At 49.4% G+C, this 11,733-nt stretch overlaps 1 long non-coding RNA gene across 1 annotated transcript in view; it reads left to right on the top strand.

Moving 5' to 3' along the window:
- Positions 1 to 10,593, top strand: part of LOC140453848 (uncharacterized) — a 24,257-nt gene extending 13,664 nt beyond the window's left edge. The window contains exon 3 of the long non-coding RNA XR_011952505.1: positions 10,334 to 10,593. This is a non-coding gene — a long non-coding RNA (uncharacterized lncRNA). The remainder of the gene's footprint in view (positions 1 to 10,333) is intronic.
- Positions 10,594 to 11,733: the final 1,140 nt, after the last annotated feature.

The following is an 11,733-nucleotide window of genomic DNA, read 5'->3' as shown; positions in this document are numbered from 1 at the left end:
GTGTGTGTGCGTGTCCCTCTCTTGCTGTGAGTGGGTGTCCCTCACTTGCTCTGTGTGTGTGCGTGTCCTTCCCTGCCTCACTGTGTGTGTGTTTGTGTGTGTGTGTCACTCTCTCACTGTATGTGTACGTTTCACTCCCTCGCTGTTTGTGTGTCCCTCGCTCGCTGTGTGTGAGAGTGTGTGTGTGTCCCTCCCTCGCTGTGTGTGTGTGTGTGTGTGTGTGTGTGTGTGTGTGTGTCCCCATTGCTGTGTATGTGCGTGTCCCTCCCTCGCTGTGTATGTGTGACTTTTCCCCTTTGCTCTGTGTGTGTTTGTGTGTGTTTGTGTGTATGTGTGTCCCTCCCTTGCTCTTTGTGTACATCCCCCTCACTGTGTGAGTGCATGTTCCCCCTTGCTGTGTGTGCCTGTGTCCCTCCCTCGCCGTGTCAGTGTGTGTCCCCTCTCACTGTGTGTGCGTGCCCCCTCTCACTTTCTGTGCACATTTCCTCCCCCTCGTCATGTGTGTGCTTGTTCCTCCTTCCGTGTGTGTGTGTGTGTGTGTGTGTGTGTGTGTCCCTCGCTGTGTATGTGTATGTCTGTCCCTCGCTGTGTGTGCCTGTCCCTCCCACACTGTTTGTGCATGTCCTTCCCTCCCTAGCTCTGTGTGTGTGTGTTTGTGTGTGTCCCTCCCTCGCTGTGTGTGCATGTCCCTCCCTGGATGTGTGTGTGTGTGTATGTGTGACTTTCCCCCCTTGCTCTGTGTATGTGTGTGTGTGTCCCTCTTGCTGTGTGTGTGTCCCACCCTTGCTCTTTGTGTATATCCCCCTCACTGTATGTGCGCATCTCCCCTCGGTGTGTGAGTGCATGTCCCCCCTCGCTGTGTGTGCGCGTATCCCTCCCTCGCTGTGCCTGTGCGTATCCCCAGTCGCTGTGTGTGCGTGCACCCTCTCAATTTCTGTGCACTTGCCCTCCCCCTCGCCGTGTGTCTACTTGTCCCTCCTTCCCTGTGTGTGGGTGTCCCTCCCTCGCTGTGTGTGTGCATATCCCTCCCTCGCCGTGTGTGTGTGTGTGTCCCTTCCTTGCTGTGTGTGTGTACGTGTCATATCCTCACTATATGTGTTTGTGTGTCCCCCCCTTCACTGCGTGTCCCTCCCTCGCTGTGTGTGTGTGTGTGTGTGTAAGTGTGTCTCCTCCCATGCTGTGAGTGTGCGTGTCCCCCTTGCTGTTGTGTGTGTGTGCGTGTCCCTCCCTCGCTGTGTATGTGTGAGATCCCCCCCTTTGCTGTGTGTGTGTGTGTGTGTGTTTGTCCCTCTTGCTGTGCATGGCCCTCCGTCGCTGTGTGCATGTGTCTCCCCCTCGCTGTGTGTGTGTGTGTGTGTCCCTCTCTTGCTCTGTGTGTGTGTGTTTGTGTGTGACCCTCCCTCGCTGTGTGTGCATGCCTCTCCCTGGCTGCGTGTGTGCGTGTCCCTCTCTTGCTCTGTGTGTGTGTGTGTGTGTCCCTCTAGATGTGCACGCGTGTGTGTGGCCTTCCCTCTTGTGTGTGCATGTGTCTCCCCCTCGCTGTGTTTGTGAGTGTCCCTCTCTTGCTCTGTTTGTGTGGACCTCCCTCGCTGTGTGTGCATGTGTCTCACCCTCGCTGTGTGTGCGTGCGTGTCCTTCCCTCGCTGTGTGTGTGCGTGTGCCTCCCCCCTCGCTTGTGTGTTTGCGAGTGTTCCTCTCTTGCTCTGTGTGTGCGTGTTTCTGTGCGCGAGTTCCTCCCTCGCTGCATGTGTCTGTGTTTCTGTGCTTGCACATGTCCCTCCCTCACTGTGTGTGTGCCCCCCACTTGCTGTGAGAATGTGTGTCCCTCTAGGAGTGTATGTGCGTATCCCACCCTCGCTTTGTGTGTGTGTGTCCCTCTTGCTCTGTGTGCGTGTGTCACTCCCTCGCTCTTTGTTTGTGTGTGTATGTGTCCCTCCATTGCTCTTTGTGTATATCCCCTCATTGTGTGTGCGCATCCCCCCTCGCTGTGTGTGCGTGTCCCTCCCTCGCTGTGTGTGTGTGTGCGTGCCCCCTCTCAATTTCTGTCCACATGCCCTCCCCCTCGACATGTGTGAGCTTGTCCCTCCTTCGCGGTGTGTGCGTGTCCCTCCTTGCAGTGTATGTGCGTGTACCTCCCTCGCTGTGTGTCTGCGTGTATTCCCCTCACTGTAAGAGTGTGTGTTTGTCCCTTGCTCTGTGTTTGTGTGTATGTGTGCGTGTCCCTCCTTCGCTTTACGTGTGTGTGTCCCCGTCCCCCGCTGTGTGTATGTGCGCGTCCCTCCCTCGCTGTGTGTGTGTGTGTTCCTGTCCCTCGCAGTGTGTCTGTCAGTATTCCCCTCACTGTGTGTCTGTTTGCGTGTCCCTCCCTCGCTTTGTGTGTGTGCCCCCTCTCAATTTGTGTGCACATGCCTTCCCCCTCGCTGTCTGTGTGCGTGTCCCTCCCTCGCTGTGTGTGTGCGTGTCCCTCCCTCGCTGTGTGTGTGCGTGTCCCTCCCTCGCTGTGTGTGTGCGTGTCCCTCCCTCGCTGTGTGTGTGCGTGTCGCTCCCTTACTGCGTGTCTCAGCGTGTCCCTCCCTCGCTGTGTGTGCATGTCCTTCCCTCTCTGTCTGTGTATCTGTGTGTGTTTCCCTTCACTGCGTGTCTGTGCGTGTCCCTCCCTCGCTGTGTGAGTGTGTGTGTGTATCTCCCTCGCTGTGTGCGTGTCCCTCCCACGCTATGTATGTGCATGTCCCCTCCCTCACTGCGTGTCTCAGCGTGTCCCTCCCTCGCTGTGTGTGCATGTCCTTCCCTCACTGTCTGTGAGTGTGTGTGTGTGTCCCTTCGCTGCATGTCTGTGTGTGTCCCTCACTTGCTGTGTGTGTGCGTGTCTCTTTCCTGCTGTGTGTGTGCATGTCCCTCCCTCGCTGTGTGTGTGTGTGTGTGTGTGTGTGTGTGTATGTGCATGTCCCTCCCTCGCTCTGTGTGTGTGCGTGTCCCTCCCTCGCTGTGTGTGTGCGCGTGTCCCTCCCTCGCTGTGTGTGTGCGCGTGTCCCTCCCTCGCTGTGTGTGTGCGCGTGTCCCTCCCTCGCTGTGTGTGTGCGCGTGTCCCTTCCTTGCTGTGTATGTGTGTCCCTTCCTCGCTGTGTATGTGTGTCCCTTCCTCGCTGTGTATGTGTGTCCCTTCCTCGCTGTGTATGTGTGTCCCTTCCTCGCTGTGTATGTGTGTCCCTTCCTCGCTGTGTATGTGTGTCCCTTCCTCGCTGTGTATGTGCGTCCCTCCCTCGCTGTGTATGTGTGTCCCTCTCTCGCTGTGTGTGTGTCCCTCCCTCGTTGTGTGTGTGTGTCCCTCCCTCGCTTCGTGTGTGTGTGTGTGTGTGTCTCCCTCGATTTGCGTATGTGTCCCTCCCTCACTGTGTGTCTGCGTGTATTCCCTCACTGTGTGTGTGTGTGTGTGTGTCCAAAATTTGCACCTTCAGTGAATTGGCCATCATAAATTGATTGTGGTATTCAGGAATGTGTGGTTTAAATAAGTTCACCACGAGAAATTCAGGGTTTAATGTATAGGTAGAGGGGTGGGTCTGGGTAGGATGCTCTTCAGAGTTTTGGAATGGACTGGTTGGGCCGAATGGCCTGGTTGCACACGATGGCGATTCTATTCAGGTTATCGTCCAGCACTGTCAACCATCCCCGTCCCTTACACCTTGCCTTATCCCCAGTATTCTCCTCAACACAGTAATCTCCTCCAGACTCTAAAACACTCCTTGCCTATGTAACCTTCTCCAGTCCTTACAAAGATCGATATGTCTGTCACCTCTTCCTGCTTTTAGAACCCTCCCTACAACTATTACCATTTGGTACAGCACTCCCAATCATTGTTCCCTCTTGAAACTCCCATAAACATTTGTGTCTCTGAAAACTAATCTGGACTGTCTCAACTTCCCTTTGACAGTTACATGCTGAGACCTGCTCTATATCAGTGAAGAAATTAAGTCTTGGCAACAACTCGCTGTTATAATCTCCCTCCAGCCTTACAGCACTGAGGATCAGTAGAAGCTCTTTTCAACCCGACAGCCATCCCTGTGTCTGTAATCTCCTCCACTCCCCATAATACATTCTCTCTGAGCTCCTCTGTAGTCCACTAAACACTCCCTAACAATGTCTGTATCAGTATAACCTTCTCCAAAACACACAACCTTCTCTATCTGTGTAAATCCCTACACCGGACCCTATCCCTCTCAGCTCCGTCTAACAATACAACTCTCCATGTCTGTGTATTCACCTTCAGCCCCTACTCTCCTCCCGATCTGTGTAACCTTCTCCATGCATTTTTGCTTCAGTCTCTTCAACTGTCCCTGTCAGTGTAACCTCTTCCAGACGAGAAAACTCTCCTCTTTTTGACTTACTCAGACCACACAACCCTCACTATCTATAACCTACTCCTGTCTGAGAAACCTACTTCTGCAGTTGCTCCAACTCTCCATAAGCTCCTGCAGCTCTTACATCCCTCCCTATCTACCAAATCTCTTCCAGTCCCTAAACACCAACAGTCTGTGGAGACCCGACCACCATCCCTATCAGTGTAATCCTCTCAGGTCTCTGCAGTAATCCTGATCTGTCGAACTCACTCCATGCCTGTGCCTCTCCCAATCCGGTCCCTACAAAATGCACTATCTATTTAACACCCTCCTGTCACTATCACCCCCATGTCAATGTAAGCTCCTCCTGTGTCTCCACCATCTACCCATCTCCATAACCTTGTCCAGCTCTTACACCACTATCTATTTAAACGTCACCCTCCTCTACAACTTCCTCCTGTTTGTGCTATGCTCCCTTATCTGTGAAACTGTTTCTGACCAAAATTGCTATCCCAGTCTCTGAAAAGAAATCCAGATTCCACAGCCTCCATAACCCCCAGAACCTAATCCTTCCTATGTCTATAAACATCGTTAGTCACGATACCCTGCATATCTCAGTTTGTTCTTCCAGTCGATACAAATATCTTTATCTCTGTAATCTGCTCAGCTCCCTAAAACAGTCCCTGTCTGTGATTCAGCCCTGGCCTACAAACATTCTTATCCCTGTAAACTTCTCTATCCCTCCCAACATTCCCAACTCCATGAACCCCTGTCAGCCCTACAGCTCTCCACATTTCTGTAACCTCCTGTGGGTCTATGGTCCTCCCTCCCTGTGAAATCACCTCCAGTCCCCACACCCCTCCCAATCTGGGTCCTCTGCTCCAGATCAGGCCATTGCTGTCTCTGTAAACACCTCCACTCCTGACAACTCTTCCCATTTGTGTAACCTCGTTCAGACCCCATACTCTCCAGCTTCCTGAATCCTCTTCCTGCATTGCAACCAAAACCATGTTTGTGTAACAATCTCAAGTGCTTAAACCTCCCCAATTCCGTAACCTTTTGCAGTCCTAACAAAACACCTAAACTATGAAACCGCTCATTTCCATACAATCCTCCCTCCCTCCCTCCCTCCTCAAATGCCTTCATCACCATGAAACCTCACAATTACTGAAGCCTCCTTTTGGCACTGCAAACCTCCTAATATCTGCAAAATCCTCGTGTCCTGATATCCCTCCCTATCTCTGTAACTCCCTCCACCCTCCAGTGTCATTCTGGGGAGCATGGGAGAGGAGAGAACGTTTGTAGAGTTTGGACCATATTACGGAGGTAGAATTCTGGGAATTACAGATTTAGTTTTATGTCTGTGGTGTGCAGATTATTGGCGAGGACTCTAAAGACAGGATATACGACTACTTGGAAAACCATAGTTAAATTAGCCACAGTCAGTATGGGTTTGTGAGCGGTCAGGTCATGCCTCACAAACCTTATTGAATTCTTTGAGGATATGGCAGAATATGTTGATGGCTCACTCAGAAAAGAAGGAAAATTGGGATACAGGGAAATCTGTCTGTCTGGATACAGGATTGGATGGCCCAGAGAAGACAGAGGGTGGCAGCAGATGGACAGTATTGAGCCTGGAGCTCAGTGACCAGTGGTGTTCTGTAACAATCAGCTCTGGGACTCTGCTCTCTGTGAATTTTGTAACTGACTTGGATGTGGATGTTGGAGAGTGGGTTAGTAAGTTTGCCAATAACGTGAAGGTTGGTGGAGTGGTGGGGAATGTGGAGAGCTGTTGTAGAATGCAATGGGACATTGGCAGGACACAGAGCTGGGCTGGAAGTGGCAGATGGAGTCCAATCTGGAAAAGTGTGAAGTGATTCATTCTGGAAGGTCAAATTTGAATACAGAATACAGGGTGAAAGGTAGATTACTTGCCAGAGATCATGGGGTCAGTGTCAATAGATCCCTCAAAATCGCCACGCACGTTGGTAGGGTTGTTAAAAAGGCACTTGTTGTGTTGGCTCCCCTTAGAAGGGGATTGACGGTAAGAGCCGTGAGGTTTTACTGCATCTTTATAGCGTCCTGGTGAGACCACACTTGGAATATTGTGTTCAGTTCTGGTCCCCTGTTTACAGGAAGGATGCGCACGATTTAGAGAGCGTACACTGGAGATTTACCAAGATGCTGCCTGTAATGGAGGGCAGTTCTTACAAAAAAAGGTGAGGGAGCGAAGGATTTTTTCATTGGAGTGAAGAAGGGGGCGGGGCGACTTTGTGGATGTGAACAAGATGATAAGAGGCACAGAGAGAGTGAATAGTCAGAGACTTTTCCTCCTTTGGCATAAATGGCTATTACAAGGGGGTGTAATTTTAAGGTGAATGGAGGATGGATCAGAGAATAGAGAATTGTAGGTGGTTGGATGGACTGCCAATGGTGGTAGTAAAATTAGGCACATCTGGGACATTTAATAGAATCTTGGACAGACACATGGATAATAGTAAAATGAAGGGTATGCAGTTTATTTTGATCTTACAGTCGGATAAAAGGTTGGCATGAAATCATGGCTGAATGGTCTTGGGCTGTACTGTTCTGTGTTCTGTGTTCTGTCTGGTAAACTGGGTAATAAGCTCAGATCAGTGTCAAAAGATATGGCTTTCAGGAGGAGCTCGTGAACTGGATACAAAATTTGCTTGATGGTAGGAGACAGAGGGTGGTGGGAGGCATGTTGTTTTTTTCTGGCTGGAGACATGTGACCAGCGGTGGAGTGGGTCCTGTGTTGTTTGTCATTTGGATAAATGGTTTGGATGGGAATATTGGTTTCCTGGTAAGTAATTGTTTTGTGTGACACTGAAATTGGTGGTAAAGTGGATAGTGGAGAATGTTATCTGTGATACAACAGGATGAACAGTACTGCTGGGATAGTGGGCTGAAGAATAGCAGATGGAGTTTAATTAGATAAAGGTGAGGTGTTCCATTTTGGTGGAACAAACCAGGGTGGGACTTGTACAGTTATTGTTCGGGCCCTGGATCGTGTTTTCAGTCAGAGATCCAGTGACCCAGGTACACATTTCTTTGAATGTGGTGTCACAGGTAGACAGGCTGGTGAAGAAGGCATTTGGGATGGTTACCTTCATTCGGGAGAGCATTAAGTGTAAGAGTTGGGATGTCATGTTGTGGCTGTAAAAGACATTGGTGGGGCCACCATTAAAACATTGTTGATCAGTCGGAAGAACTCATCTAGTTCACTAACCTCCTTTAGGGAAGGACATCAAATATTCTAACCTGGTCTGGCCAACATGTGACTCCAGACCCACAGCAATATGACTGACTCTGAGCTGCCCTCTAGGTAATTAGCAGAGGGGCCAAATAACGTTGTTCCAGGCAGTGACACCCACATCCCATGAATGAATAAATAAAAATACCTATGTCCCTCCGTACCTCTGCAAACCCCTCCAGCTGCAGAAATCCGTCCTGGCTTTGTAACACCCTGACCACTCTCTGTAACACTCTCACCACCTCCAGCACATTCATCTCTCCCTGTTCCTATCGTGTCATTAAACCTTGACAATGATTCCCCTTCCCACTGCCCTCCTCCTGCTAGCAGACCCATTGCAATTACTCCTAAAACACTCTCTCACTTCAGGCTTTTAAGTACTTTTTGGTGATCTTCTCAGCCTCATAATCTAGTATGATTCGTTTTGTCCTGAGTAAAGGATCAGTGGGAATTTCTTGCTGAGGTTTTTACTGTTTCAATTGAATGTCCTTTTGTTGAGTATTTTGCATTGTCCCTTCAAATATTTTCCACTGTTCATTTACAGGCACATATTTCAGTCTGTTTCCCGCGTTTACCTTGGTCAGTTCTCCTGTCAAGCTCATGTAATTGTCTATTTTTATTTCTAGTTGCAGATTTCCTTTCTGTGAATCACTTTAAAACTTTATTTATTTTAACTGCACTTTACCACATTTCCCGAAGGATCTCTGCAGGTGACATTACTCATTCACTAAGTTTCATTACATGGTCGCTCTGCGATAGTTATGTCCCTTAACAGTTGCACAATGTGTCTTTCAAAGAAACACTGAAAAAAAATTCACCAAACTCATCTTCCAATATCAATGGTGACTGTGTGATTGTCCCAGATTATACAAATATTGAAGTTTCCCAAAGTTATCACAATGTGTTTGTTAAAAAAATTCCAATGAGTTCGTGTGTAATGCAGTGCTGAACAATGGAATGCTGTTCAGTGGCTAAAACTGTTCTGCTGCTTGTGACCTTGGCAAGTAGTAGCCAGAATGTACATTCAGACTGACTCTACTTCATGATCTGAGGCCAAATGCTTTCTCTGTAATGCCTTTGTTATCCATTATTGTTATCGTTGCCCATTTTGCCTGAGTTTGCACAAGATTACAAACCGCTGAATATTTTTGTTCACCCTGTATCCATGTCTCCCTGGTGTCTAAACCTCTTTTATCTCTGTGTCACAAATACTTCGACCATATTGCAGCAACGTTGTCCGTTTAAAAAAAAAACATAATATATTCTCTTCCACAATTTTCCGTCACAAATCTATTTGCTGATGTACAATTTTAGATGAGATTACTTACAGTGTGGAAACAGGCCCTTCGGCCCAACAAGTCCACACCGACCCGCCGAAGTGCAACCCACCCATACCCTTACATTTACCCCTTACCCAACACTACGGACAATTTAGCATGGCCAATTCACCCGACCTGCACATCTTTGGACTGTGGGAGGAAACCGGAGCACCCGGAGGAAACCCACGCAGACACGGGGAGAACGTGCAAACTCCACACAGTCAGTCGCCTGAGGCGGGAATTGAACCCAGGTCTCTGGCGCTGTGAGCCAGCAGTGAGAACCTCTGAGCCACCGTGCCGCCCCGATAAGTCAACACTGACCCTCCGAAGAGCAGCCCACCCAGACCATTCCCCTACACCTAACACTGTGGGCAATTTTCCATGGCTAATTCACCTAACCTGCAACTTTTTGGACTGTGGGAGGAAACCGGAGCACCCGGAGGAAACCCACACAGACACGGGGAGAATGTGCAAACTCCACACAGACAGTTGCCTGAGGCGGGAATTGAGCCCGGGTCTCTGGTGCTGTGACGCAGCAGTGCTAACCAATGTGCCATCGTGCCGCCCTCAACGTAAAAATTTTAGTTAAACTCTGTCTCCTCCTGTTCCTTTCTGCTTGTCTTCAGTCACATTCCCATGCTGCTCCCATACTTCACCTTTCTTCTGTGGTTTTGGAAAGATCCTTTCACTTGAATCCTGTCCCGGCATCCTCTCTGTCAGTTTAATGCCCTGTCCATAAACCTACCAACATGATTGGCCAGGACACTGCTCCTAGCACAGTTCCAGAGGGACCATCCTAATAGATTTTTTTAAAATCAGGTATGGGATGTGTGAGTCTCTGTCTGACCAGCCTTTATTGCCCAGTCCCAGAAGCCCTTGAACTGAGTAGCTTGCTCGGCCATTTCAGAGGGTAATTGAGGGGCAAACCCTTTGCTGTGGGGATGTCGTACAGACCACGTGAGGATGGGCAGATGTCCTTCTCTAAAGGACAAGTGTTTGGATTTGTTGTACATCAGTAATGGTTTCATACTTATTTGTGGATTGTTAATTATTATTTTTAAAATTATTGATTTCAAGTGTCTCCTTTTCAGATGGCGGGATTCAATCCTGCCTCCCCTTAACATTAGCTGAGGTTTTGGATACATTCTCTCGCAATAATACCACTAGGCCATTACTTCACCTGCTCACTGGGTGCTCATCCCTGAGCACTGATACCAGGGCATCATGAAGCTAAACCCATTCTTCCCACACAATTGTGTGATCCTGACATCTTCCAGCAATCTGGGACTATTACTTAATATCGCTCCATTTTCCAGATCTCTGTGGGACTCTGTGCCATTCTCCATGTGTAACCTTCACTGCATCTGTTTAATTTCCCATTCTGTCTATTTCTCTGTCTCCTGTAGGTACTGAGGAAACTCCTGAATCAATAGCCTTCCTAGCTGCTGGGTGGGTCGTCCCTCACCTCATTGAACGCAGTTGGTCTGCCAGAGAGAGACAAAGGGAAAGGAGATCTGGAGCCTTCAATAAATCCTGTAGTGAGGTAAGGTCACCCACAGTGCACAGAGCAAAGAACAATGAGAGGGCTCCAAACATCTGTTAACACAACATGACATAGATACAGTGCTGGAGGGGAGCACAGTACACACACACACCCCAGGCTCAATCACCATCCCAATGTAAGTTCTGTTATATTAAAACTCACTACTCTACAACAGTGTATCTATGGCATGTCTTGTGGTCCAGTGTCTTCGATAATTTTTAATCCTGTAACAGATCCTATCGCTGTAACCTCCTCCTTTCCCGATAGTCCCTCCACATATTTGAATTGTGCTGCATTCCAGACTACCATCCCCATCACTGTAACATGCTTCATTGTCTACAACATGCCTTATCTCGGTAGTCTCCTCCTCCAATAAGGTAAAAACATGGACTGCGGATGCTGGAAACCAGAGTCTAGATTAGAGTGGTGCTGGAAAAGCACGGCAGGTCAGGCAGCATCCGAGGAGCAGGAAAATCGATGTTTCAGGCAAAAGCCCTTCATCAGGAACAGAGGCCGGGAGCCTGCAGAGTGGGGAGATAAATAAGAGAGGGGTGGGGATGGGGAGAAAGTAGCAAAGAGTACAATAGGTGAATGGGGTGGGAAAGAAGGTGATAGGTCAGAGTGGAGGATGGGGGAAGGTAGCAAAGAGTACAATGGGTGAATGGGGGTGGGGATGGGGGTGATAGGTCAGAGAGGAGGGTGGAATGGATAGGTGGGAAGGGAGATAGTCCATTAGGACAGGTCATGAGGGCGGGGCTGAGCTGGAAGGCTGGAGGTGGGGTGAGATGGGGGAAGGGGAAATGAGGAAACTGGTGAAGTCCACATTGATGCCCTGGGGTTGAAGTGTTCCGAGGCTGAAGGTGAGGTGTTCTTCCTCCAGGCGTCGGGTGGTGTGGAAGTGGCGGTGGAGGAAGCCCAGGACCTGCATGTCCTCGGCAGAGTGGAAGGTGGAGTTGAAATGTTGGGTCACAGGGCGGTGGGGTTGATTATCTCGGGTGGCCCAGAGATGTTCCCTAAAGTACTCTGATAGGAGGTGTTCAGTCTCCCCAATGTAGAGGAGACCGCATTGGGAGCAACGGATACAATAAATGATATTGGTGGATGTGCAGGTAAAACATTGGATGTGGAAGGCTCCTTTCGGGCCTTGGATGGTGGTGAGGGGGGAGGTCTGGGCGCAGGTTTTGCAATTCCTGCAGTGGCAGGAGAAGGTGCCAGGAAGGGAGGGTGGGTTTTTGGGGGGCATGGAACTGACCAGGTAGTCAC

This window comes from Chiloscyllium punctatum, chromosome 28 (genome assembly GCF_047496795.1).
Source record: "Chiloscyllium punctatum isolate Juve2018m chromosome 28, sChiPun1.3, whole genome shotgun sequence".
Taxonomy (NCBI): domain Eukaryota; kingdom Metazoa; phylum Chordata; class Chondrichthyes; order Orectolobiformes; family Hemiscylliidae; genus Chiloscyllium; species Chiloscyllium punctatum.
Note: the sequence above shows the minus strand (reverse complement) of the source record. Positions and strands in the feature narration are given on the sequence as shown.